A 27,206-nucleotide genomic window follows, 5' to 3' on the forward strand; every position below is an offset into this window, starting at 1 on the left:
AAAACACAGAGTCAGTTCAACCAATTTCATATTTACTCTTTACTCTTGAGCACTATTTCTTCCCAACCAATTTATGAGCTCTTTCCAGTAAAACTCCATGTCTTCCATTCTTCTGTTACTCCTTTGGGGGTGATTAGCGTGCTTTACATGCTGAAGAAACATGTTGGTTGATTAATTATGTAGCTCCCTTCCATCTGCCTACTGTGTGCACTATGAAACAACCTAGAGAGCTTTATTCATAACTATATGTACTTTAGCTACTTCAAGAAAAGCAGAGACAAACAAATAAGGTTAATGGTTATTGAATAGGAACTGATTGTCTTAAGCAGAGAGAATGCAGCCAGGTAGCTCCCACGGAAAGTCATGTGGCCATATTTCTACGTAGTTTGGCACCCTCCCAAAATAAGGTACATTCTGGTAGACTATCATGTCTGGTATGAAAACACATTTCTGAAGCTTTGAAGTAGGGTACTTCTGATTAGTTGCGAATTCAAGATCAGAAGTATCTATAAATGTTTGCATTGATAGGATGAGTGGGATTGTTGGAAATGTTCCTGTAATTAGGATCTTGGCCTCGCATCCCTCGATGATTTGCATGCACAGACCCTGTCAATATGTTCCCAGAGAGTATAGTAAAAAAAATGTTAAAAAAAAAAAATACAGGAATAAAAATCAGAATTGCATTTCCTGCTTGGATTAAACGAGGGGAGACTTGAAGGGTGGGAGTTGCCCTTGCCTTTGGCCATGAAACAATTGTATCAGAGTGTTCTGTTTTGTTCTGGCTGGATAGTGTCTACTTATCAAAAGCAGGAAATTGCATTTTAACTTGGATCTGTAGGAGGCTGGGGAGGGGCTGGTCTGGTTAGGAGGGTGGAGCTGGGAGGAGGACTGGGGCAGAGAACAGTCAGTACTAGACCACCATAGGGCCCCCAGCCATCAGGAGAGTGGCCGGAATGGAAACTGCATTTATGGGGGGAGAAAAGACACGAGTTGAAGATAAGAGCAAGTTTGTCTTCTCCAGCTGTGAAAAAAATCGAGGACTTATTTCTCTGATCTGGAGGGAACATTGCTCCCACTGGAGAGTTGCAGCGTTCTTCCCAGCTACATAACATGAATGCTGATTCCGTTAAAGCCCTGAAGAGGAAATAAGTGCAAAGTTTTCTGATGCCAGATTACAGGCATCATTGATATTGAGATAGGAATATCCACATGCCATGAAAGAGCTTGGGTAGGGGGAAAATGAAAGGAAAGCATATTTTGTGAGCAGTCTTTTGTTTGTGTTCAGTTTATAATGAATGCGGTGAGAGATCTGAGGACTAATTTTAGCTAATGAAAAGACAATGAGAGCTATTATGTAATTTTAATATACAGAAATATGAAAGCAAAATCACATTTATTCACTCTTCTGTAAACAAAAGCAAATAAATACTAATTGGACATTTAGCAATTAAAATTCGATCTAATAGCATGCACAAAACTAGTCGATTCTTACCTTTTAAGTAGGTGTTCAGAAAGCACAGGATTCATCCATCTTCCAAGTAAAAGATGTGTGTGTTTTTGTGTATGTGTGTATGTTTCCCACGGAAATGAAAATGGCAACAACAGGGTTTAAATATAAAAGACTTGGCGCGCGTGCACACACACACACATGCACACGCTCACACACAGAAATGTGGAATCTGTTAGAAAGACAACCTACATGAAAAAATATGACTAAAATCATAACTGAAAGTCTACACTGGAAGTTTTTCTTCTTAGACTTTTTATTCTTTTATATTCTTGTAACTCAGGCCACACTATAATTATCATTCTGACATTATATGTTAGTGCAAATAATAAACACACAAAAACACTGATATTTTTCTAAATCTTGGTTGCTTTATTTCTGCTTGTTATTATAATAGTCTTTCAATAAGAAAACCACCAGAGTTTTTTTAATGTTACTGCAAATGATATTCCATCTTCTATAATAACATTAAAGAATCAAATCAGAAAATAAACCAATTCAACTAAAGGTTTATCTTCATTTGAAAAGTTTTATATTTGAGAATGGTGTACACAGACTTGGAACCAGATATTTACTAGATAGACTTTGCAGAGAATATTTAATATAAAAAATATAGACAGAGGACATTTTGAAGGTAGAATCAAAAAAGAAAGAGCAGAGAGAGAGAGAGAGAGGGAGGCCTTCCTAGGATTTAAAGCAGCTTTAGTGTCATTTAAAAAATGTTAATGTTTGTAAATTTACTTAACTACAGTGTTAAAGGTACAGGAATCTATTTTGTATTGTAATACCTATAGCAAGTAAAACCAATATCAACTTTGTGGTTATTTTAGGTGTTTTTCGTGGGACGTGCCTAGGCTTGCCTTATTTTTTGAATCTACTTAGATCCCAAACAGTTCTGGTTAAAACATAGTTAATGTACCAACTGCGATTAACCAACTGTCATAAGACTCAACTCCCAACCGTCGACAAGCTTCATTTAACTAATCTGAGAAGTAGAAGTTTGAATTTTTTTTTCCAGGAAGGTAGCTTGTTTCCTTATTTCCTGTCAAGAGAGCCAAGTCCTGTGACCTGTGGTTAAAAGGGCTCTTTGTAATTAGGACAGGGAGTCTCCAAGTGAACAGTTCTCACAGTAGGAGGGAAAAATTAAAAAAAGAAGAAGAAGAAGAAGAAGAAGCATGACACTGCTTAACGAAGTAATCGGAGCGCAGCCAATGCCGGTGGGCGCCCGCCGGGCCCTCTCCGCCGTCACTGGCTCTGTGTCCACTTTATGGAGCGCGGAGTCTATTAAGACCTTGGCGAGTGGTGGTGGTGCTCCCTCCGCCGTGCCTGCGCACAGACAACCAGAAACCGATCAACCGTGTTATATCAATAACATTCTCACACCAGGTTGTGTAAATTGATCTTTTACAATTTCTCTCGGTGACAGTCTCTGTAACCAACAAGATAAATCATTCCTCCTGTGGCTTTTTTATTGATTGCTGAGACCTGTATAAAAATTACACTGCTCAAGCTGCGAAGTGAACATCCTCATAAAAGAAGACTTTTTATTTACAATCAAAATATGTTTGGGCCCAGATCAAGTGCAGATATACTAGCTCAGAACTACAAGAACAGTGAAATTTAAAGACTCAGAGAAAACTCAAAGTTACAAAGAAACACTCCCCACCACCATAAACCGGCCATCACAAACTTTAAGACTACACACAATGTACCTCAAATTAAGATCACTATTTTCTTTTAAATAAAAAGCTTTACACATTTGATTTTAAAGTTAACAGTCGATAGAAAGCCATCTGCTAAAAGCAAGAAAGGAAAACTGCCACAACCAAAATCATCTTTGCAATAGATTTTATAAACTCACACAAATTGTACCCTAGTTCTTGTTATAATAGTAAACACGAGAACCTAAAACCCTTTTCACCCTGTCAAGAAAGCTTCGGACAAAATAACAGGACAACATGCACCCCAAAGATGAGACTTGGTCTTTTTTTAAGAAGCTTAATTCACATTATTTTTCCATCATGAAAATATCTTTAGTTCCGTTTTAAGAATAATTTCAAATTCTGGAGTACTTAGAATTTCTCAACCGTAGTTTAAATACAGACAATTGATATCTTTCGACATATTCTATACAAATCTTATCTTGAAATATAAACTCTTTTCTTTTCAGTTCTAGCTTTATATTCTGTTAAAGGAATAAACACATTTCAATTCAAAAACACAGTTTTGAGAAGAGTTTTAAAGTTAAAAGTCTGTGCACAACATCCCTGAAACTTCTCGAAGTTTTCCTTTGGGTGTGCAATTTTGAATCACCTGCTAATAAATGCGGTGGCTTACGGCCTTAGCCCCAGAATTCACTTTTTTGAGAAAGTGCAAAGAAACGTTGAATCTTTTTGCATTATCTCTTAAGGGGAGCTAATGATGTTTATAAAATAGAGAGAATTACCCTAAGTTATTGCCGCCTAAAATCACTTTCTATGCATGCCCTGTAGGCGGGTATTGTGTTTCAACTCAAATAGCATTTCACAGACCTAAGAATCTGAGCGTAGCTTTTTGTATACATCTAAGCGCCAGGACAGACAGGACAGAGATAGTCCTTTTTGTGCCTTCCCCTTGAGCCTTTGCCCGGTTTCTCTGAAGCTGTGCTCTTTATTTGCAGTTTTAGAGAAGGCCCTTTCAACGCAACAGGCCGGTGGAGGAGGGGGAGAGAGAAGGGCTGTCTGGGCAGTGTCCTCGCTTGGTTGGCCAGGAGGAAAAGTGAGAGCGTGGAAGTGTGGTGTTCAGGCTGCCTCACCTCTCTGGGAGGCATCACTGGGAAAGAACAGCAGCAACAGGCACAGTGGGGCAAAGAACACGAAAGGGAAAAGGATCAGCTGGCTCCTTCTAGGAGCAAGGCTGGAAAAGAGATTGCTACACTGCGGATGGCTCCTGCTTGTGAAGGCAGCCTGTGCCAGTGCTGATCGCCCTAGGCCTGCTTGACGGCCCCGCCCGCTTCCTTCCTGCTTTCTCCACGTGGCCGCAGCCCCGGCCCCCGAGAGTGCACAGTTCAGCCCCGCTTGCATCTGGGCACTTCTTGCCCCTGTGCACAGAGCTCTCCTCTGCCCAAGTTCACCGGCTGTCTGGCTCTTTGCAACTCTTGATTTAGGGGTGTGTGTGTGTGTGTGTGTGTGTGTGTGTGTGTGTGTGTGTGTGTTGGTTTGGTTTGTTTTTTTTGTTGTCGTTGTTGTTTTGAGACAGGGTCTTACTCTGGGCCCCAGGACTGGGTGCAGTGGTGCGATCACAGCTCACTGGAGCCTCGAACTCCTGGGCTCAAGCGTTGATTTAGTTCTTTGGAAGGCGCTGTGGAGTCTTCCCCTAGGGTATTTCCTGTGAGTCTTGACAGCCGCCACCAAAACCTCAGAAAAAAACTACACCAGGCGGTGCAAGGTCTGCAGTTTGGATTTGGGTGTTTGAATGGTGGCTTTCTCCCCCTTCCTTGCGTGGGAATGCGATGTCCCTTGCGCCCCACTCGGTGGCACATCCTCTCCATTTCTCCTCGCCTGCGACTGTGACAAGCCTGCGGTCGCACATTGTCAGGGATTGTGGGAAAGGGCCGCGAGCCTTTCCGCCGCTCCCGGCCGCCCTAATGAGGGAACAATCGGGCTACACGGCGCTGGCGGCGGGGTCAGGCGCGGCGTCCCGCACAATGGGCGCGGCGCCCGAGCTCCTGACAGCGCCATAAATTGGCCGTGCAAAGCCGAGCGCTAGGTGGTCCCCCCTGGAGAAAAGAGCCGCCGCCGAGGGCGCGAAAAGGCGAGTCCGGGAGCCCGCCAGGGAGCGAGTGGCGCGTTTTCCAGATCACCTTGTTGGAACTTAGCGTAGCAGAGGTCAGACGAGAGGGACAATAGCAGGGTCCCGGGGTGAATTCCAGGAGGGAAGCTGAGCCCGGCTCCCAGGTCGAGCTGAATGAATGAGGTGAGAGCTGAAGTCGGAGAACCCAGGGGGCCCCAGAGTCAGAAGGTCGCGGGGTCTCAGAGCTGGAGCCCCAGGAAGCCCAGGCTGAGGCCCCCACCCTTGCCCCGGAGAGAAAGGAAAGGCCCCCGGCCTGAGGGAGAGATTTCTGCTGCTCCCAGTCAGCTTTTCCCCCACTTTTTTCTTTCTTCTTTATCTTTTTTTTTCTTTTTTTCCTTTTTTAATATATTTTAGTACAGATCTTGTCAGACGGGGACAAGATGAGAAAATCACTAGATGTGGGTGTTGTTTCTCATGGAAGACATACATATAATGCAAAGTACCTTTTGAAGTGTTTTTATTTTAAACCAGAACAGTTTTCTAAGGGGAAAAATGATTTTTTTTTTCAATTTCAGAGAAATAAATGACATAAGGTTGCTCTTTCTGGTTTTTATTTAGCGTCAATATGCTCTTTTTTTTTTTTTTTTTTTTTTTTAATTTCTCCAGGGAACAGACAGAGAAATAGAGGGAGAAGGAGGGCTGGAGAGAGAGGGACTCTTATATGAGGCTTTCAGTGAGATTTTAACTGGGAAAAAAATGTATGTTAAAAAGAGTTAGACAAAATAACATCGATAAATGTAGCCAGGTATCTGGTTTTCATAGGGTGGTTCAGGAGTTTATGTTCATTGCAGGCTTGGGGCTGCCAAACTCCTTAGCCTGTCATATTCTCCCCAAACTCATGAATTTCAATCAAATGAGCCCAAAGAGTTGATTGCTAGACATGGTAACTATTTACCTCTGAAATTGTGTTTGCACATGCTGAGGTTGAAGGAGCTTCTCTTTTTCTTAATTATTTTGGAGGTCAGAGTATGATCATGTAGAGGACAGAGCTGAATACAGGACAGGTGATGAGAGCGTGGGAGATTTACTACTACCCTAAGCAATAGCACATTCTGCTGGGTGCTGAGAATTTGAGGGGCCCCTGAGCTCCATATCCTCTTTAAGATTTCCAAATCACATCACACAAGGACTCGCACGAGGCCCAAGCTATGCTGTTAAAAATGAGAAGAGCCGGGGACGGTGGCTCAGACCTGTAATCCCAGCACTTTGGGAGGCCGAGGCGGATGCATCATGAGGTCAGGAGTTCGAGACCAGCCTGGTCAGCATGGTGAAACCCCATCTCTACTAAAAATAGAAAAATGAGCCAGGTATGGTGGCGCACACCTATAGTCCCAGCTACTCCGGAGGCTGAGGCAGGAGAATTACTTGAACCCAGGAGGCAGAGGTTGCAGTGAGCCGAGATCGCGCCACTGCACTCCAGCCTGGGCGATAGAGGGAGACTCCATCTCAAAAAAAAAAAAAAGAGAGAAGAAAGACAGTGATTATAAAGCCTGCCTTCCTGGTCTACTCTACTGTGGCTGGACAGTTCGATTTCCACAGCTCCAAGGCACAAGGTGCAAGAGTTAAGGTGGTTGATTGGTCCCCAGCCTCAGCGACAAGAGGTGAGCAGAGGGGACACAGGCCAGTGACGTTGCTTGTTCAACCTGATTCCCTTCACCCTCCCAGAGGCAGGGGAACCGCGCCCCCACCCCACAGTGATAATGTATCTCAAGCTTCCTCCTTTGTTGGGTAGAGAGGAAGTAGCCACACACAAAAAAAGAGGTGGTGAGTAGGTAGGGAAGGGGGAACTATAAATAATCCAAAGAGGTGGCTAGAAAGGCAGAGAGGAGATGATGGGAGAGAGAAAGGTTATGCTTCCATATAAAAGGCATGAGCCACTTGACTTGGGGTAATCTGAAGGATCTTTTGTTTGTTTCATTGATTTTCCTTTTTTATTATTCTCTGAAATCTGAAGCCTAGGGTTGCCTAAAAGACGGTGAGTTCTTCTTATCTCCAATTTTTCCTGAGGTAGGAAGAACACTGTGGAGTAAGGAGAAAGCAGATATGAGTAGCCTCTCCAGGAAGCAATGTGACTGAATACTCTATACAAAACCACAAAATTAGATAAATACGTATTTAAGTGTTATTCCTGAAAGCTGGAGAAAAAAATCTTACTTCTAAGGTAAGTCGGATTAAGTTTCTCTGTTAATCTGATTACGTTTGAATACACGTGACTTGCTTCCTGAGGGTGGGTAAGAATTGATAACTTCTTGGAGCAGAGGATTACTAAAAAGCCATTTGGAAGCAAAAAGAACATGATATATGTTCTAAATTAGGGTCCTAAATTAAGTTGAACAACAATTCTGTTCATATCCTTCATGTTCTTTCCAAAGATCCCTATTAAAATTATATTTTTAAATAATGTACATAAAATAGGAGCTAAAACTATATCTTTTAAAATGTAGGGAAATTATCCACAAACAGTATTCTAAATAGGACAAACACAAAATTTCTTTAAAATGGAAAATGGGGGCATGAGAGAAGGAGGAGATAGGAATTTCTAAGTTATAGCATGTTATTCTTTCTGAATACAGTATTGATTTGACATCCACAAAATCAATATGGAAACATATACACATGCAAAATTCCCAAACTCCCCCCAAAATTTAATCTTGGAAACATATACACATGCAAAATCCCCAAACTCCCCCCAAAATTTAATCTTGAAAACAATACTAGTCTATACTTTAAGAAAACATTGCAAAGGATAATTCATTCTGTTCTTTGATTACTTAAAACTGGAAAATCCTTTTCCACTAATAACCTGTTATTTCAACAGTTTAATTAGTATAGTTTTATACCATTTAACAGTTTTATAGTACCTGGAGTGGTTAAAAAAATTGTAGTGCCAAAATAAATTTGAAGGATCACTTGGAATTAATATCCCTACAGACTTTGCATTGTACACTGTTTAGTCACTCTGAAGAATTACAAAGACTTTGAAATCACAGCACTTATTTGTGATACTATTAATATTTCTTCTTCACCTCTTATTATGTAAACATAAATGAGTGTACAAAAGTACACAGTTTTCCTTTTCACTTGAGTGCATTTCCCATCCCCTAAGGGAAAAGACAAGATACACTTTTGGATTCTTCAATGATGTCATTCAATTGTTTTCCATGTAAAAAGCTTGAGTGATTTCTCTGTTTCCCACCTATTTCCAAGTTGTTGGAATAATACATTTAAGTAAGAGAAGGAAAAAATAGAAGAAAAGATATTATTATTCTAACCTTGTATTATAAGCAGGTCACATGTTCTTAAATAATTGTTTAGCGAAGGAATAAGAAAATGTGATGCTTGGAAGAAAGAACGCACTGCCGAGAGGCCTTGTTGCTGAGTGTGCTGAACAATAGACAACCTCTAAGGATGCCCGCCTGCAATTCCAGCTCTGCCATCAATTCACTGTATGCCTTTGGGTAAGTCACTTAACCTTTCTGGGTCTCAGTTTCCCCATGGGCAAAATGGTGGTTATTATAATAGCCCTCTTACCAGTATTTTGCAAAGAACAATGATTACAAATGAATGCAAATCATCTTGTGTGTGTTAAGAATGACATACAAGTGCTAAGAAATAGCATAAGCTTGTAGTTCACAATACATTTTTCCAGAAACAACAGGCACATGTTGCAAGCATAGAATGATAACAAGAATTAAGGACCACCAAGCCAATTACAACCAAGGGAATCCTTTAGAAAGAATTCTTGAGACACTGGACCAAAATGGCCAAGTGGGAAAGGAGAATTAACTCTCATTTTTTAATTTAAATTATTATCAGGAGTAATGTTGGTGTAACAAACGATAACATATACTTAGTTTGAGTTAGTCTAAATTTCTTCTAGAAATATTGATTGAGCATTACATGTTTTCTATGTGGAAAGCAAATACACAACTTAGAGAAGGTATTTCATGTAAAAAAAAATAGGATGTCTTGTTTAGGATTCATAGTGCATATCTCGTTCTGTAATACAGGAAGATTTCACAGGTAGCTTTTTAAGAGAATGAAAGAACATGTAATGATTAGCTAAAAATGTTCAGTAATGCTTTACTTTTGTTTGGACTTAAATGGAGCAGTCTTTATTTGTACTGTATTTTTTATTAAAATTGAATATTTGACATGCAATAACCTATGCTTTTGCATTCACATTTACTTCTGAAGAATCAAAATTTTCAGGTTTAAAAACAAGTTATATCTAAAAGCACGCTCAAAGTCATATGCAGTCATATATTCTTTTTAATTAAATCTCAAAGATGAAAAAATGACAAATGAAGAGCATATAATACTGACGATAGCAAAAGTTTCATAGTCTACACACAGACAGAATTATTACAAATCAATAAGACAAACAAGTCAGTAGGAAAAGACAGTTGGAATGAACAAGCAATTAGAAAAAATAATAAATACAATGTCTAACTCGCATATGAAACAGTATTTAATCTAAATAATAAACTAACATTAATATTCTGTGCTATACATCAGGTAGTAGATGAATACATTGATACTTTCTGAAGAAACAACCAGAAGTAACTACCATTCACTATAAAAAGTGCTGTGCCTTTATCCGGTCCACTTTATTTCTTGGAATCTGTGGTTAAAAAAAAAAATCATCATCACTATTATTACTGTACCCTAAGATTTAACTATAGGGATAAATATTACAGTATCATTAAATTAAGTAAACGGGAACAATTCTAAGTGTGTGACACTGGAGTAGTTGGCTAAATACAGTAGGATATGTGTATACCATGCAATGTTATAAAGCTGATAGAAAAGATGCTGTGATGGAGAGGAATGCATGACAAATAGAAGGATATTTAAAACATGTTAGATGCAAAAACAAGTGCGAAACAACAGACAGTGCATGGTCCCATTTTGAAGAAAGAAAGAAATATCAGGCAGGATAGGGTAGCGTATGCTGTAATATAACAAAAACACAAAAATGTTAGAGACTTATAGCAACCAAGGTTTAGTGCTCATCATACTCCAGGTCCTCTTGGCAGCAGGGAGCCCTGCTCCGCATCCCCTCACTGTGTGATCCAAGAATACAACAGTCACCACCTCAAACATGGCCGCACTGCAGCAGAGTCAAACAGCGCACCCGAACTGGCCTCCCCAGCCTAGTAGCCACTTGGCGCATGTTGCTATTGAGTACTTGAAATGGGGCTTGGGTGAATTGAGATGGATATAAGTGCTAAATATATACCTGATTGCAAAGACTTTGTCCGAATTAAAACAGTAATTATAAAAGGATATAAAATACCTCAATAATTTTATATTGATTTCATGTTGAAATTATATTTTCAATATGTTAAAGAAGATATATTGTTAAAATTAATTTCACCTGTTTCTTGTACATTTTTAATGTGTTACCAGAAACTTTAAAATTACACACCTGACTCAAATCTGTGGGAGCCACAGTGCCCTAGAGGGTCTTGCACTAGCAATTGAATGCTGTACCTCATTGGCTCGAATCTGTCATGTGACCACACATGTGAGGCCAGAAAATGCAATCCCACAATGCAGCTGGAAAACCACTAACTGGAAATCAATGGTGAAAAGTGCTAAGAAATGCCATAGAAAGAGAAAGAGGCAGGGGGCCGGCAGGGGCCAGAACAAATTTTGGAAAGTATATTTAAGATCATCTGGGTTAAATGTGTGTTACTTGACACCCAAAAATTTACTTGGAAAGCCCTTGAGAATACCTCCAGGATCTGAGCCGTCAACCTCTAAAGCAACCATTAATAAAATGGAGTCATGAGACTGCCCTATAACTGTGGAGAAAGAAATGTCTCCCATGTCACAATAGTGTGGACACAGAAGAAGATTAGCAACAATTTGGGCAAAATACGTACACACACACACACACACACACACACACACACACAAAGACAGACATTTGAAAACTTTGGTTTGCTGTTGAGCTGCTTCTTATCTGGGCTACTCTGTGTGGAATACTCCATGGTGAGAAGCAACAGGGATTTATTGACTGATCAGTCAACGAGTATTGTTCTCCTGAGAAAAGCTGAGAGGTCGGCAAATGTACGCAAATGTTCAGGTATGTCCATAAGTATTGAAGACCCTGAAATACACATTCCAAAAACTACACCATTATTGTCATTGGATCCTGGAATCCCATGTGATTTTAAATTATTTTTCCTTATCTTTATTTTCAGATCATCTATAAGATATGAATGATGTTCAGAATTACTTGTCATGCCCTTTGCTTGGGGCTGGAAACAAGATGCAGTCACATAGATTTCAATGGAGTGTGTACTCTAGAGGCAGACTGCCTGGGATCATAATGCTTGCAGAATAACCATTGACAGCTTCCATAATTTATCTCTTCCCAGGTTAATCAACCTGTAAAATGGGGTAATATCTGTTCCTCCCTCATAGGGTTGTGCTTAAAAATGTGATGAGATTATAGGTGTAAAGATGTGAGAACCCGCAGACACCTTTCCATAAATGCTACCTATTATTATTAAATTCTAGCTTTCTTTCAGTTTTCAAATTTAAAGTAAAGACTAAAATCAGCTGAGATATACTCCAATCTCCAGCTAATGTTTGGAGAAGCATTAGTAATATTCCCTTCGTCTTTCCTCATCCTTCCTTTTAAAGAACTCTAACTGGGAACATGCATTTATTTCCCTCATATCTGTATAAGCCATTGATTAGTCAGGAGAGAAATACAAAGACTTTCACATTTTTGCTGCTCTCTCTCCTGAATTAACACTCCACTTCTGAATTTAAGGCAGCAAAACTCCATTCAGTGTTTTAAGAGTGGGTAAAATATATAGAAATGAGAAAAGGTTTGACAAGCATCAATGTGAATGAGACTAGAGAAATAACATTCTGTATATGAGTGCTTTTCTTCTAAACGGTCTTACCAACTTTCAAGTGATTAGATAATTTTGTTTGATTCCCTTCAAATTTACAAATTAATATTTTTAAGAGATGGAGTTAATAACCAGTTAAAAACTATAAAGGCTTCCTCAATTGAAGTTCGGAGTTTTGCTATCTAAAACTGACTTAGAGTTACAATAAAAATAGCAATATCATGCAATACTGTATTTGTATTTCTCAGTTCAATTGCTTTTTATTTTCAAACAGTATGCAACTAAGACATGCCTGAGTGAAGTTTCCTAGGAGCCAAATAATTAATCCAACATTTATCTGAAATGCTGAACTAACTTGCACAGTTCTTCAAATGACTATCACACCTTTGATGGGGATATACAAATTGTTTCAACCTGAGGCTTGAAAAGATGTGTCATAAAGCATTCTGATTAATCAAGAACACGTTGTAATTTGTTGCATTTGGAATGTAGCTACCTAACTTCCTGAATACTTTAATAAAATACCTGTAAAATTACACAATCAAAACTATACCTCCACCAAGCAAAGTGACAGAGATGGTATAACATTAACAAAAGGTAAGAGAAGGGTAAATTTCAAAAGGTTCTAGCTGTTTCTGTACTCTCTGTACTCTTACAGTGAAATCAAGAGCTGAAAAAGATTCTAGGTTTAAAATTCAATTAAAGCAAACACTTTTGACAATTATTTTACTAGTTGATGTAAAAAATACATTTTTTTGGTCTAGTGCTTTCGTTATTTGCCTCTTTTTAATTTTTTCCTATGTATGGTTTTATTTTAAAGTTCCACTGAGGCAATGTACATATGCCAGCCAGAAAATGCAGATATTAAGGGATTTTATTCATAACAGGCTAAATTTGTCTCTTGTGAAAGATAAAAACACTTTAAAGTTGATGAGTCTATGATTTTAAGTAAAATCCTCATTCAAATGTGATTGCTTTATAGGTTTAACTCTGGTCAGAGTAATTTGTGTTCTTTCTATATATTACTCCAACTATAATAAAGCTGTTTATGCAAATGTGAAATTGTTGCTATTGCAGAATCTTTCCAACCATGTAAGGTTGTAATGTTAAATTCCCATTCACGATCAAAATTCCACATATTTACAACCTGCAAACATCCAAAATTCACACTTCAACATCTGTGTGGCTGCCAACTTCTCCTGAAATCTACAGCATGCTTTTTTAGAAGTGGAGGAAAAAGAATAAAAAACCTGAGGTAAGTGCAATTCAATAAGTACGCTAAATATTTACCAAATGTTTTTTATGAAATACATTTTATTAACTGATAACACTTAGAAACTGATTAGGGATGCAAAAGCCTTATGAAAAAGTTTGCAGAATTTTTATAGCAGACTCATGAATTTAAAGCATGCCAAAAACACACAGTATGCACAATTCTCGAACACGAGCCTTGGAAGTTTTTCATTTACAATCTTCAGTTTCTCCAAATTCCTTTTGTTCTGCTAACTTTGAAATTGTTCTGACAGTAAGTATTGTGGCACTCTTAATAAAACCTTTATCTTCTCATATTCTCTCTTATGGAAAAAGTCAAAAGTTTCTGTCATATCTAGTATGCTAAATACCTTCAAAGTAAATAACTTAAAATAATGTATAATATTTTCCCAGATCTTTTAAAAATAGTTTAAGTAATGTTTCATGTTTCTGCACATGTTAAGTGGATTATGAATTAGTATTTTAATGGGATTATGAATTATTAAAACTCAGACCATAGTATGCATAGACAACCCAATTTCTTTTCGAACATCTTTCTTTTCTTTATCACATCTATTATTCCTTCAACCGTATTCTGGTCCCTCTGAATTTGGAGGTATTCGAGGAAGGTGATAGATTTTGCAGGGAAAGTGCGTAAAACGGTAGGCTGCTCCAACACAAGAGCCAGTTGCCGCCTTTTGGAGGAAAAGGAATTACAAGTTACACACAAAAAGTGACTATGTGCTACTCTGCCGCACATCTGGTCACTCTGGAGGGTCTTACTCTGTGTTGGAGCTTGCATCATGATGTGCTCAGTGACTACAGCTCTCTACCCTGGAATCTCTCTATTTTCTAGTCCGTTCCCTACAAGACTCAGAGACATCTCCTCCATCAGGGCTGCCTTGTGTAACACCCCATACTTACCCACTGTGTTTCAAGGACAGCTATCATTTCCCCTGAAGAGCATGTTGTAGTCTTATTTCTGCCATTAAATCTGTGTTGCCCTTCATCATGTGGCCTTTCTGAGCCTCAGTTTGCTCTTTTGTAAAACATGAATACGTTATCATAATAAGTAATATCTTCCTTGTTATTTGGTCATTATTGCTTCTGTAAATTCCACTGCACCTCCTTCGCTCGCAAGTAATTTTTGTATACATGACTAAATGCACATGGAATATTCATACAAGTAAGTTATATCACTGCATTCTGCTGAGGCACAGTTTTGTTAAGTTTTGTTTTGATTTTTTTTTTTTTTTGGTTGTATCTTCCAACCAAGTAAAAATAAATACCCCTGGGATGTTGAGGCCCAAAAGGTAAAATGCAGTAGAAATAAATAGGAAGCTATGCATTTTAGTTTGAAAATCAGTTCCAGAGTACAGTATTTATGCATCTGACAGGCATTTGTATTAAGCACTCACTAGGTCCAGGCTGGGCTCTGAAGACACAAAGCTTTTTTTTTTTTTGTAAAGTCCCCATAAGTAATAAGCTCACAGGCTTACAGTATTGGCAAGAGGGAAGAGACAGATGATGGACATTTAAAAAATACAGTACACATTTCAATAAATACTATGAGAGACAAGTACCTATTCTATGAGAGCACAAAAAATGGAGAAATTAATTTTACTCCTGGGAGGGTGCAGGTTGGGGAAGCCTGAGAGGATTCTGAAAGGGGAGAAAGCTGTCAGGCATTTGGCTAGTAGTGGCTGCTAGCATTGATTCACCCAGCTTCTTGCTAAGATAATTATGAAGATGGAGAAGATAAGAATTCATACTATCACCAGCTAATAAGTTACAGATAGTAATTTGCAGAGCCTATCCAGCCAGGGGCATCCTACTTTTAACCAGGAAACGAAGCTGCCTCTCAGTCTAATAAATGACAGCATCCTGTTCCAGCTAAGCTGATTACACAATTGAAACACTAAGAGAACTATTAAATTACGAAAGCATTTTTTCTTCCAAGAAATATGTAAATAAAATAATGTGGTGTTTTTGGCATTAGGGCATTTTTATTGCCAAAAACTTGAGTAATGTTTTATTGCATCTTTAGAGGAATGACCACCCTTTAGGATTGTTTTCTTTTAATCAATAAAGACTACTAAGGCACCCCACAGCAGCTGTTACCTACCGCTAAACTCCCCCTTTACGTGCTCTTCCATGTAGAAGCTGTGACTATTCTTGTGCCAGGTGTTCCCAAGAATCATGCCAAAAGTATGCTCTTTAGATGTGCCTAGAAAAAAATGTCCTAAGGAAGTACATTGAAATGTAGGGTGAAATTCTAGGAAATATTTTCCTTTGGACCTTTCTATATATTTTAAATATTCTACCAAGAAAAGACTTTTAAAATCAATCAAAGAAATATCATGTGCTGTTGGGGATTTTTAAAAATTCTATAGGATTATGGCCAGGCGAGGTAGTTCACGCCTGTAATCCCACCACTTTGGGAGGCCGAGGCAGGTGGATCACGAGGTCAGGAGTTCAAGATCAGCCTGGCCAAGATGGTGAAACCCCATCTCTACTAAAACTAAAAAAACATTAGCTGGACGTGGTGGCACATGCCTGTAATCCCAGCTACTCAGGAGGCTGAGGCAGAGAATTGTTTGAACTCAGGAGGTGGAGGTTGCAGTGAGCCGAGATCGCGCCACTGCACTCCAGCCTGGGCGACAGAGTGAGACTCCGTCTAAAAAAAATATATATATATATACTATAGGATTATGATTTTGCTTTTTAAAAACCTGGGGGGGGAAGTAGCCTAAGATACATATAGAACTATAGTGACTTCAGCTTTATTGCATGGTTTGTTTTCTCATATTTTCTTTCCTTTCTTTTTTTTTTTTTTTTTTTTGAGATGGAGCCTCACTCTGTGGCCCAGGCTGGAGTACAGTGGCATGATCTCAGTTCACTGCAACCTCCACCTCCCTGATTCAAGTGATTCTCTTGCCTCAGCCTCCCAAGTAGCTGCGATTACAGGCACACGCCACCATGCCCGGCTAATGTTTTGTATTTTTAGTAGAGACAGGGTCTCACCATGTTGGCCAAGCTGGTCTCATGACCTCAGGTGATCCTCCCACCTCGGCCTCCCAAAGAGCTGGGATTACAGGTGTGAGCCACTGCACCCAACCTCTTTTCTTGTATTTTCTAAAAGGAGCTTTTACCACTCCTAAAATCGACTGTATGTACATTAACATATTAAGAGCGAATGTCAATGAATGACAATAGACACACAAAAGAAGAGGGAAGACCCAGCAGGGTTGCCCAGGCAGAGGATGGCGGCTGGAGCAGCCTTGGCACAGCACGGGGTACAGCCTACCCAGAGAATGACTCAGTCCCAGCATCACGAGGGATGGAAAGAATCCTCACCCTTGAGGGCTGGAAGAGGATGGGATTGAGAGCCTAGCTGAAGGTATCTCTCCGAGAAAGGAATGGGGATGGCCGTCGCAGAGAGCGAGAGGACAGATGGGTGAAGATGCTCTGCCTAGAGGTACAGAGTGAGGAAGCTGAAGAAATGTGTACCTGCGCCAGGAGACAGAGAAGGGCAGAGTGGAAACTTGAGTGGTGCCGCAAATACCTCCAAATTCAGAGGCACCAGAATAATAAAAAATAAATAAATAATATAATAAATACTACAATAAATTAAAAAAACAAAGGCGGGACCAGAATAATAAATGAAAAATTGAACCAGCATAAGTTTAATACTCGGGGCCAGGATGTAACGTGATGGAATTGGTTGCTCCTTGGGCCGGCATGGTTGGCGAACGGAGGCAGAATTGGGAAGCAGCATCCGGATGCTAGTCCTGACGGGCCACTCACCAACTGTGCAAATGTGGTCAAGACAGTCCTCCCTGCCTGCAGCCTCTTCAGAGCCAGAGCCAGAGCCACTAGCTCTCTAATATATGAGAGAGCCTGCCTTGCTCTCACTCACTTTCTACTCACTTCTTGCCCTTATTCGAATTTGTGCAGTCATCCCTTGAACAACTGTAATTGAATGGATCAGGACCCCCCTGCCACCGTCCTAGAGGTGCTCACACAACAGCTGCCTCTTGAAGGCACTATGGATGGAATAAGAGATGTTGCATTCCAGAATTCCACGAATGAGTGACAATCCATGTGTGTTGCTGAACTCTGTCCAGCTCAGAGTTGACATACCCAATGTCTCCTCCGGAAGACAGGCAGAATCTTATCAATCCATGTCATTTTCACAGGACATTCACCCTCTCTCCCTTTTCAGGAAGATGGTTTCATAATTTCATCTGCAAATTTGTTTATGTATTGAATCGAAGAAACAGCTTACTTCATTTTTTCTTTTAGGTAAACTGCTTGTTCTTAATTTACCTGAATTTTCAAAACAGTCTGTAACTGAAAACCCCACTGTAGCCTGGTAGGAACGGGACTTCCTGAGCATTTTGCCAGGAGCAGTTGGCCTCTGACGGACTGGGAATTCTATAGTGCCCTTCATTACTAGGTTTCAGTATTTCCATTTCAAGCCCTGGTAAATACAGGGCTATGAGAGAAAAAAAAAATTAATGGGAATATTTTCAAACCTTTGGAAAAGTTAGGATTTGGTATTTGGCAGGAGGGCTAAGAGGGTGGTTAAAGAAAAAAAGTGCAAGTGTTCAAAACGTTCTTTAAGGTTGCGTTTGAGTCCAATTTATTCTGTTCTTTTTTCACATTGGAGCTAGCAAGGTTGCATTTTTTTTTTCCCTCGCTAACAACTCTTTCCTTATTCTATGGAATGTTTAATTTGCCCTTTGAAAGAAAGTATGATTTGTTCCATTTTTCCATGTGTAATTTCTAAGCTATTTACAGACTAAGATAAGAATCAAGAAGGATTCATGTGCCAAAAGCACACATTCAAGCCTGGGAGAGGAAATCAGAGTCCTAAGCCCCAACTTGGAATGACTTACTAGATGATTGTAGTGACAGAGCCATCTCCACGCCGGGCTCTCATCTGAGTCAGTGATATACTCTGTGCTAACACAGACGATTATCCCAAGCAGCTAGTGAATCAAAGCACAGTCTAAACCAAAATCAAAGACTGTGTCTGGCAAAGCATCACAACTTCCAGAGGATTTGCTGAACAAAGCTACCAAAAACTTTAAAAACTGCAGTCTTAATCTAGTCACCCCTTACACCTAAATGATGACAGTGTGATATGAAAACACCAGTCATTATGCTTTACAAGTCAGCATGTTCATCAGCAAAGGATCTGAGTTAAAATTAATCCCTGTCAATACAGAAGACGGTATCAAACTGGGGCCTTTTAAAAAAAAAAAAGAGGAAATATGTAGACTGAACAAACTCAAACTTCTAACCAAAACCAAACTGATAAACCAGTTAATCAAGCTATGAGGAGAACCATTAAAATCTGATATGAAACCACCATTTTACTGGAGCAAACTCTTACTAAGCTCTGTTTACATCAGCTCTGCCTTTTTCTCTTTCTCGGTAGCTCAGCCATGGATTGTCTCGTGGACTCTCACCAACCGGAATGATTTGCTTTCTATTCCAGTCTGTTCTCAGCTGTCTGGCCCTGCACAAGTGTTCGCAGAACTTACTAATACCGACCACCTCCCTACCCGCCTCACCCCATCTGCTTTTTACTCTGAGCATGCAGGGCTCTAATCAGTTCTCCATAGCACAGAGACTACTTCCTGTTTTTACAGACAAACATGTTAATTGCCATCACACTCACAGGCAGAATGAAGGACTGTCTTTTTACCCTCCTCGGTCCAGCCGCCTGGATGCCACACAAACTACAATCTCCATCTCACGCAAGGACAAGCCCCCTCTTCTCTAAACAGCACAGATTATTTCAAGCCAAAAATCCCCACAGCTTAAACACGCACATACGCAATTAACAAACGTATGCATAGGAAGTGCACCACTGCAGTGATGGATGTAACTTATTACATTGGCCTTACTAGCTAAAGAGTAAGTGGTAAAAGGGGTTCAAAAATAGGAGTTAGAGCATCTGGGCAAGTCCAGCATCTTCAGATGGGGGTCAGTATTGCTGAACTCTGTTTTCTCATCGGATCCTATAACCAAACTCTTTCTCTGCCACTGACTCTTGGGAAGAAGTGCATTTTAAACAAAAAAGGCCTCCCTTTGATCCCTCTTCAAATGTCAAGAGTAAGCGCTTACAAGCGCCCAGTAGTCAGTCCCCAGAGTTGGTGCCCACGCGTGAAAGAGATTAGAAGAAGGCCTTGGTGTGGAAAAAGCCATGGACTCCTTTCACTTCTGGGGGACACGCTGTCCTCACCCACATTACAGGAAAGGTGAGGTCGCTAAACGATTATTGGGTGGCCGAGGACTCCAGATTAATTACCTTAAATAAATCGCATGATTTTTATCAATGTTTTCAAGCAGGTATAATATTTGTCTATAAAATGAGTGTCGAGAGCTGCCTTTCACCTTTCATACGTGTATCTTGAAGACCTTCAAGTTCATTTCCGTACTCTGGGGGTAGCCGCCTCTGGGAAATCGGCTCCTCGGATTTACTCTCCTGACATCACCCAAAAATCACTCATGCAACCAAAACCCGCCAGTGAAAAGTGCTGTAAAGTCTCCTTCATCGAAGAAACAGCCCGTTTCCAAAACGAGGTCCTTGTGCATTATCCACCAGTGGCCAAGGTCTGGTGAGACAAAGGCTCTCTCCCATATTGAAGCAGAGAATATAAATGAGGGCAAACTTTCTGCAGAGCAGATTGACCACATAGATCAAGATTCTTACAAATGTTCTTATCCTTTGACCTAATAATTACAGTTCTTGGAATTTATCCCAAGGAAATTATCAGAGAAGCAAACAAAGAATTATGTACAAGGATGTTCACTGCAATGCTATTTATAATAGCAAAAAATTGCCACTGCCTAATTAAGCAACAATAGGGATTTAGTTAAGTAAATTATAGTAAATCCATAGAACAGAATGCTATTCAGGCATTAAAAACCATGTGTTCAAAGAATGCAAAATGGCTCAGGGAAATGCTGACAAGATAATGTTAAGTTAAAAAGGAGGCTACAGCATGTTAAATGCAACGTGACCCCAGTTTTATAAATATTACATATGCATAAGACGTGTAATATGTGTGTATAAAATTTGGAAGAAAGAAAAACTACATCGAAGTTTACTAAGTGCCAAGGAATGTAATAAAAACTTCACAGAATTATTTTGCTCACTCATCAAAATAGTTCACAGAATGAACTATTTTGATCTCTATTTTAACAGTGAGAAAACCAGAGCAAAGAGAAATTAAGTTGTCTAAGATCATTCCACTAATACATTGGGTGGCCAGTGGTGTTTGATCCTAGATGATCTATGCCCTGCATAACATTATCCATTGTGTTGTTCTATGGGTTATTTTCTCCCTTGTGTTATTTGTGTATTTTTCCAATTTTTTTAGTAAACATATTACTGTTATAACCAGGTTTTTGAAGATTCTTAATAGTGTGCAAAGGGAGCGTAATTAGCATAAGTATTGAAATTAAACTCATATTCTTACTGAAATGAACAGGGTATTTTTGATTTGTTAAAAGCAGAACACAGTTTTGTTTTGTTTTGGTTTTTTAATAAAGGATTTTATTATTTTTTTATTATTTTTTTTATTTTTTGAGATGGAGTCTCGCTCTGCCGCCCAGGCTGGAGTGCAGTGGCCGGATCTCAGCTCACTGCAAGCTCCGCCTCCCGGGTTTACGCCATTCTCCTGCCTCAGCCTCCTGAGTAGCTGGGACTACAGGCGCCCGCCGCCTCGACCGGCTAGTTTTTTGTATTTTTTAGTAGAGAAGGGGTTCACCGGGTTAGCCAGGATGGTCTCAATCTCCTGACCTCGTGATCCGCCCGTCTCGGCCTCCCAAAGTACTGGGATTACAGGCTTGAGCCACCGCGCCTGGCCTGGTTTTGTTTTTTAAATCTATTCATTAATTATTTAGATTCTGAAAATGTACCACTTGCTTTGCCTTTTCTATGTTTTGGCACTTTTATGCGTGATATGGCATTTTGTGAAGCAGAAGGGGAGCGCTGAAGTAGGGATTTCTTAAAAGATAAGTAAAAATACAGACAGGGATTTTCTAGGTGTCTTCAATCTTCCTAATAGAAGGTAAGGTAAGCTTCTAGGAGTGAGTTGAGCAGGGGTGGAAATTAAAATTAAGGAGCGTAAAAACCACAATGAGATACCATCTCACACCAGTTAGAATGGCGATCATTAAAAAGTCAGGAAACAACAGGTGCTGGAGAGGATGTGGAGAAATAGGAACGCTTTTATACTGTTGGTGGGACTGTAAACTAGTTCAACCATTGTGGAAGACAGTGTGCCAATTCCTCAAGGATCTAGAACTAGAAATACCATTTGACCCAGCCATCCCATTACTGGGTATATACCCAAAGGATTATAAATCATGCTGCTATAAAGACACATGCACACGTATGTTTATTGCAGCACTATTCACAATAGCAAAGACTTGGAATCAACCCAAATGTCCATCAATGACAGACTGGATTAAGAAAATGTGGCACATATACACCATGGAATACTATGCAGCCATCAAAAAGGATGAGTTTGTGTCCTTTGTAGGGACGTGGATGCAGCTGGAAACCATCATTCTCAGCAAACTATCACAAGAACAGAAAACCAAACACCACATGTTCTCACTCATAGGTGGGAATTGAACAATGAGAGCACTTGGACACAGTAAGGGGAACATCACACACCGGGGCCTGTTGTGAGGTGGGGGGAGGGGGGCGGGATAGCATTAGGAGATATACCTAATGTAAATGACGAGTTAATGGGTGCAGCACAACATGGCACATGTATACATATGTAACAAACCTGCACATTGTGCACATGTAACCTAAAACATAAAGTATAAAAAAAAATTAACACTGCACTCCAGCCTGGGTGACAGAGCAAGACTCCATCTCAAAAAAAAAAAAAAAAAAAAAATTAAAGAGAGTAAAAGATCTGAAATAACTGCTATGATATGAGCAATAATAAGTAAATAAAGGATGGAATATTATGGTTATTAATAATGATGACAAAGGATACATGAACAGGGAGAAGGCTCCAGGTTTGCATGTGCTTGCATGGTGGGTGGAAGATGGGAAGTCTGGCCGAAGATGGATAGGTTTCTTCACAGAGCATCACCTGGGCAGCAGCGTGGTTTTGGCCATGAAGCCTGTGATGGGCAGAGGAGCAGTGCCCATCCAGGAAGGGCCCGTGCCAAAGGCAGATGCAGGGCAGAGATGATGATGGGCAAGGAGAGCATGGTACCTGAGACCCTACAGACCACAGTTGGAACTGTTAGGTCGACTGGCAGTGTACAGAAGTGAAAGGACATCTAAGAGTGGACAGTGGAAATGCAGGAGCAGGGGAAGGAGCACCCATAAGTGGATCTGATGCCTTCGAGGAAGCTGGCTGTGGTCCAAGAGAGATCGGGGGCCCTGCTGCCATGAGTTTTTGTCAGGTGGCATGGATTTCCAGTAAGGAAAAGGAGTAAATTGGGGTATAATTGTGATGCATTATGAAAACAAGGGTTAGACAATGCATAATACAATTCCTTTTTAAAAGTTGAATGCTGAATGGCAGTACTACATCAACCGGCCACCCTAAAACAGAGTAAAATATATGTGAATTCTGGGATATTATAGAGCCATTAAAATTTTGCTGATTAAATGGTAAGAACATATGCAAGGAAATTTATACAAAGCTATACATGTGCAAATTTATATATAAATTAATAACACACAAATTTATAATAAAGAAAATATTCAGAACATGTATATAATATCTCATTTGTTTCTCTTAAATTCGTAAAGCAGAAATAAGCAGGAAACGCCTCTGAAGATCAGTGGCAATTTCTATCAAGGTCGAAGAGTATCTTAGTCTGGGCTGCTTTAACACAACACCATAGACCAGGTGGCTTATAAACAACAGAAATTTGTTGGCCAGGCGCGGTGGCTCACACCTGTAATCCCACCACTTTGGGAAGCTGAGGCGGGCGGATCACCTGAGGTCAGGGGTTCAAGACCAGCCTGGTCAATGTGGTGAAACCCCATCTTTACTAAAAATACAAAAATTAGCTGGGCATGGTGGTGCACACTTGTAATCCCAGCTACTTGGGAGGCTGAGGCAGGAGAATTGCTTGAACGTGGGAGATGGAGATTGCAGTGAGAGGAGATCGTGCCACTGCACCCCAGACAGAGCAAGACTCTGTCTCAAAAAAAAAAAAAAAAAAAAAGAAACTAAATTTGTGTCTCACTATTCTGGAGGCTGGAAAGGGAAGTCTAAGACCAAGGCACCAGCAAATCTACTGTCTGGTGAGGGCCTCCTTCCTGGTTCATAAATGGTGCCTTCTCATTGTGTCCTCACAGAGTGGAAGGGACTCATTTAATAGCACGAATCCTATTCATCAGGGCTCCACCCTCAGGACCCAATCACCTTCCAAAGACCCCACCTCCGAAGACCATCACCTTGGGGGTAAGGATCCCAACATATGAATTGGGGGCTGGTCGGGGAGAACAGCATTCAGAACATAGAGGAGGGTTACAAGGGATATTTTTCTTCTTGATGCCTCTAAGTCGTTTCTGAATTTTCTCAGAAAATAAAACATTTGAAAAATCATTTGACAGCTCTGATTGAGATCATAACCACCATCTTGGTCCACCACAATCAACCGCCACCACACCCATCACCTCTCTCACAGCCCTTCTTCTCTCCCCACCAGTGCACACACACCCACTCACATATGCATGTATGCACACATGTAGTCAGTGTCAGTGCCTGGGTCACCACTCCATGCGTAGCATTTATCATCCTACCGATTTCTGATTCCTGGTTGTTTTGGCCTTGGTGATCTTCCCCTAACACCCAACCTATGATCTCTAATAACTGAATCCCAGCCACATTTCGAGGCCCATCAGAAGTGCTACCACCCGCATGAAGTTTTCCTCCATCCTTTCATGGAGGATAATTTAGCTGCCTATTCTGTAGCTCTGCAGCACTTCAAATCTCTTTTCTATTCTCACATTGTATCCTATACAGTGATTTGTGTGCATATAGCTTTTCTCCACCCAAGCCTCGCCTTCTCCATGGCTGGAACTTTCATCTTTGTATTTCCATATCTACTTCCTTCTACCAGTCTCTAGCATCTAGTATCTGCAATATAATAAGCATGCAACAGGTATTTACTGAATTGATTTGAAAATCTTCCCCCAAAGAACAATGAGAGGTGTGGTTTCCTTCTTTCAGTTTGGCCCTTGGGGCTCTTGAATGTGGAAGCTGTAAACTCCCCAGGAAAATGAACAGAAACTAAAGTATCTTTGGAGAAAGACAAAGTCCAGACTTGTTAAGAATTTAAAAGAAGAGACGAAAAATGTGTTTCTGATCTCTAGGCTCTGCCCACCATGAGGCAGCGAGATTCCGAAAGACAGACCAGAGTCTGGGGAAGGGGATGATAGCAGGAATACAACTTCACCCCAGGACAGCAGGGTAAGAGAGGTGCATTTAACAAAGTGGTGCTGAAGGCCAAGAAGGAAGCTCCTTCCTCCCCCAGAGTTGAAGCCAAAGCAAAGGCTCTGATAGCCAAGAAGGCACTGCTGAAAAGCATCCACAGCAACACAGGCACACACACACACAAAAGATCCACATGTCACTCACCTTCCAGCAGCCCAAGACACCAACGCTCCAAAGGCAGCCCCAGGAAGAAGTAGCTTAACCATGCTTCCCTCAAGTTCCCCCAGCCACTGAGTCTGCCATGAAGAAGCTAGATGAAAGAAGACACTTGTGCTCATTGCGGATGTTAAAGCCAGCAAGCACCAGATAAAACAGGCTGTGAAGAAGTTCTCTGACATTGATGTGGCCAAGTCCACATCCTGATCAGCCCTGATGGAGAGAAGAAGGCATATGTTCCACTGGCTCCTGATTAAGATGCTTCGGATGTTGCCAACAAAATCGAGATCATCTAAACCAAGTCCAGCTGGCTAATTCTAAATATGTATCTTTACACCATAAAAAAAAGAAATGTGCACTCAAGGCTTCTTCTCCACCACAGGATGATGTGCTAAGTGGAATGAAAATGAGTGAGAGAAGAGGAGAGGCACCTGTAGTGTTTTAGGAGATAACTAAGTCACTGAGAAGAAGGAGAAGGAATCACTGTGCATACTGGGTCCACAGTCAACACATGCAGGTAACCACAGCCCACTGAGTGGACCGCAGGAAGTAGAATGGAATGTACCTTTGGATCCAGAATCTTCCTCTCCTAACCAATATAATTTTAATCAGAATTTTTGGCAAATTATTTAAATCCAAATACTTAGTTTTATTTTCCCACAATTATTTCCTAATCTGGTTCTTCACAATCATATCGTAAGCAACCTATAGTCAATGCAGTCACTAAAATTCTAAGTGGGAAAATGATATCCAGCTTTTTTGTTTACCTATTATTTAAGACATACAGGGACTAAATGCTAACAGTAGTATCTTCTGTCATCCTACAGCTGGTACTAGAGAGTCTATTTAACCACACTAACATTTTCCTAGGAAGCTACAGTTTTAATATGGAATAATTCAACATATTCATTATCGCCTATTTACACTCATGTAAACCAATGCTCCCTGAGTAACCAAACTTTAAAATGTTAATATAAACATTATGCCTCTTTTAATTGCAATAGACACATTCCTAAGTAACTTAATTCCAGCAAGACCCTTTACCAATAAACAAAAAACACATTTTGGGCAGCTTTCCTGTACAGTACATAATAAGGAAGAAAGGAAATGATTTCCATAGCAAGGACCAGCAGGATGACTTGTACTCTCTGGATTCTAAGGCCAAAGTTGTAGATTTAAACTCTCTCCAATCACCAGTTCGTTCTCAGAACATCTAGAACCCAAGGGGAGGTTTGAACTTGGCTACCTATGGACTTACGGGTCAGATTGGAAAGTTATAAAAAGGTGCAAGCCATCAGGGTTTATCTAAATGTTGGCCTCTCCAGAAATTATTTCCATCATGTTGGAGAAGGAAAGGCCCAGGCCATTTTCATGAAGGCCAGTTACTGAACTGACCAACTCGGCTGGGACCACACAGCCTGCAGCAGGACAGACCCAGTCATCCCTGGGAGCCACCAAGCACAGGTTGAGGTGACTGGCGTTTATTTGGATCACTGAAATAATAAGCGATTCCAAAGGAATTTGTTCTTACTAACTAGTTGGATAATTTGATGTGACAGGGTTGCATTCCCACATAGAAAACGGAGAAGAATCCTTGGTGTCAACTGAAGAGACTGCTCGACTTTTTATTACAATGGATTTTCTTTCTCCAAAGCCCAAAGCCTTTTAAGTGTATGTGTATGTGTTCCAATTTAGGCTTTAGTTCACTAATTAGCCGACAGTTACCATAAAATTGCTTTCTTCCTTTCCAACCTTGATGAAGTTGTTACTAAGTCCATCGTTACTCAAACCCTATTGAAGCTGCTAAGTTTACAGAGGAAAGAGATCTCGAAAAAGATAAGGCTTTATTAATATTTTAATCAGCGTTTTTGGTACAGCATTTATTCCTGAACACCAGCATTTATTCTCACAATACCAGTGTAGTTTAAGTGTTTGGTTTTGAAGGTTTTTGCTTTGGGCACCAAAGCTACCACCATACTTGTTTTTACTTTTGTTTTTGTGTTTCAGAAAGTGTATACGAAAAATACTAGACAGGTCTTCTTTCACTTGGAGACTTGTGTGCTACAGCACACACTTGATTTACGT

The 27,206-nt window shown here is 40.3% G+C and overlaps 2 long non-coding RNA genes across 2 annotated transcripts; one reads left to right on the forward strand and one right to left on the reverse strand.

Annotated features, from left to right (window-relative positions):
- Positions 1 to 1,858: 1,858 nt before the first annotated feature.
- Positions 1,859 to 25,351, reverse strand: LOC141408312 (uncharacterized). The gene is made up of 2 exons (XR_012422005.1): positions 25,110 to 25,351; positions 1,859 to 2,833 (listed from the first exon to the last, which is right to left on the reverse strand). It is a non-coding gene; the product is annotated as an uncharacterized lncRNA (long non-coding RNA).
- LOC123568311 (uncharacterized) lies at positions 5,072 to 10,266 on the forward strand. The gene is made up of 3 exons (XR_006691509.3): positions 5,072 to 5,461; positions 7,350 to 7,499; positions 8,654 to 10,266. It is a non-coding gene; the product is annotated as an uncharacterized lncRNA (long non-coding RNA).
- Positions 25,352 to 27,206: the final 1,855 nt, after the last annotated feature.

The sequence above is a fragment of the Macaca fascicularis genome, chromosome 13 (genome assembly GCF_037993035.2).
Source record: "Macaca fascicularis isolate 582-1 chromosome 13, T2T-MFA8v1.1".
NCBI classification, from domain to species: domain Eukaryota; kingdom Metazoa; phylum Chordata; class Mammalia; order Primates; family Cercopithecidae; genus Macaca; species Macaca fascicularis.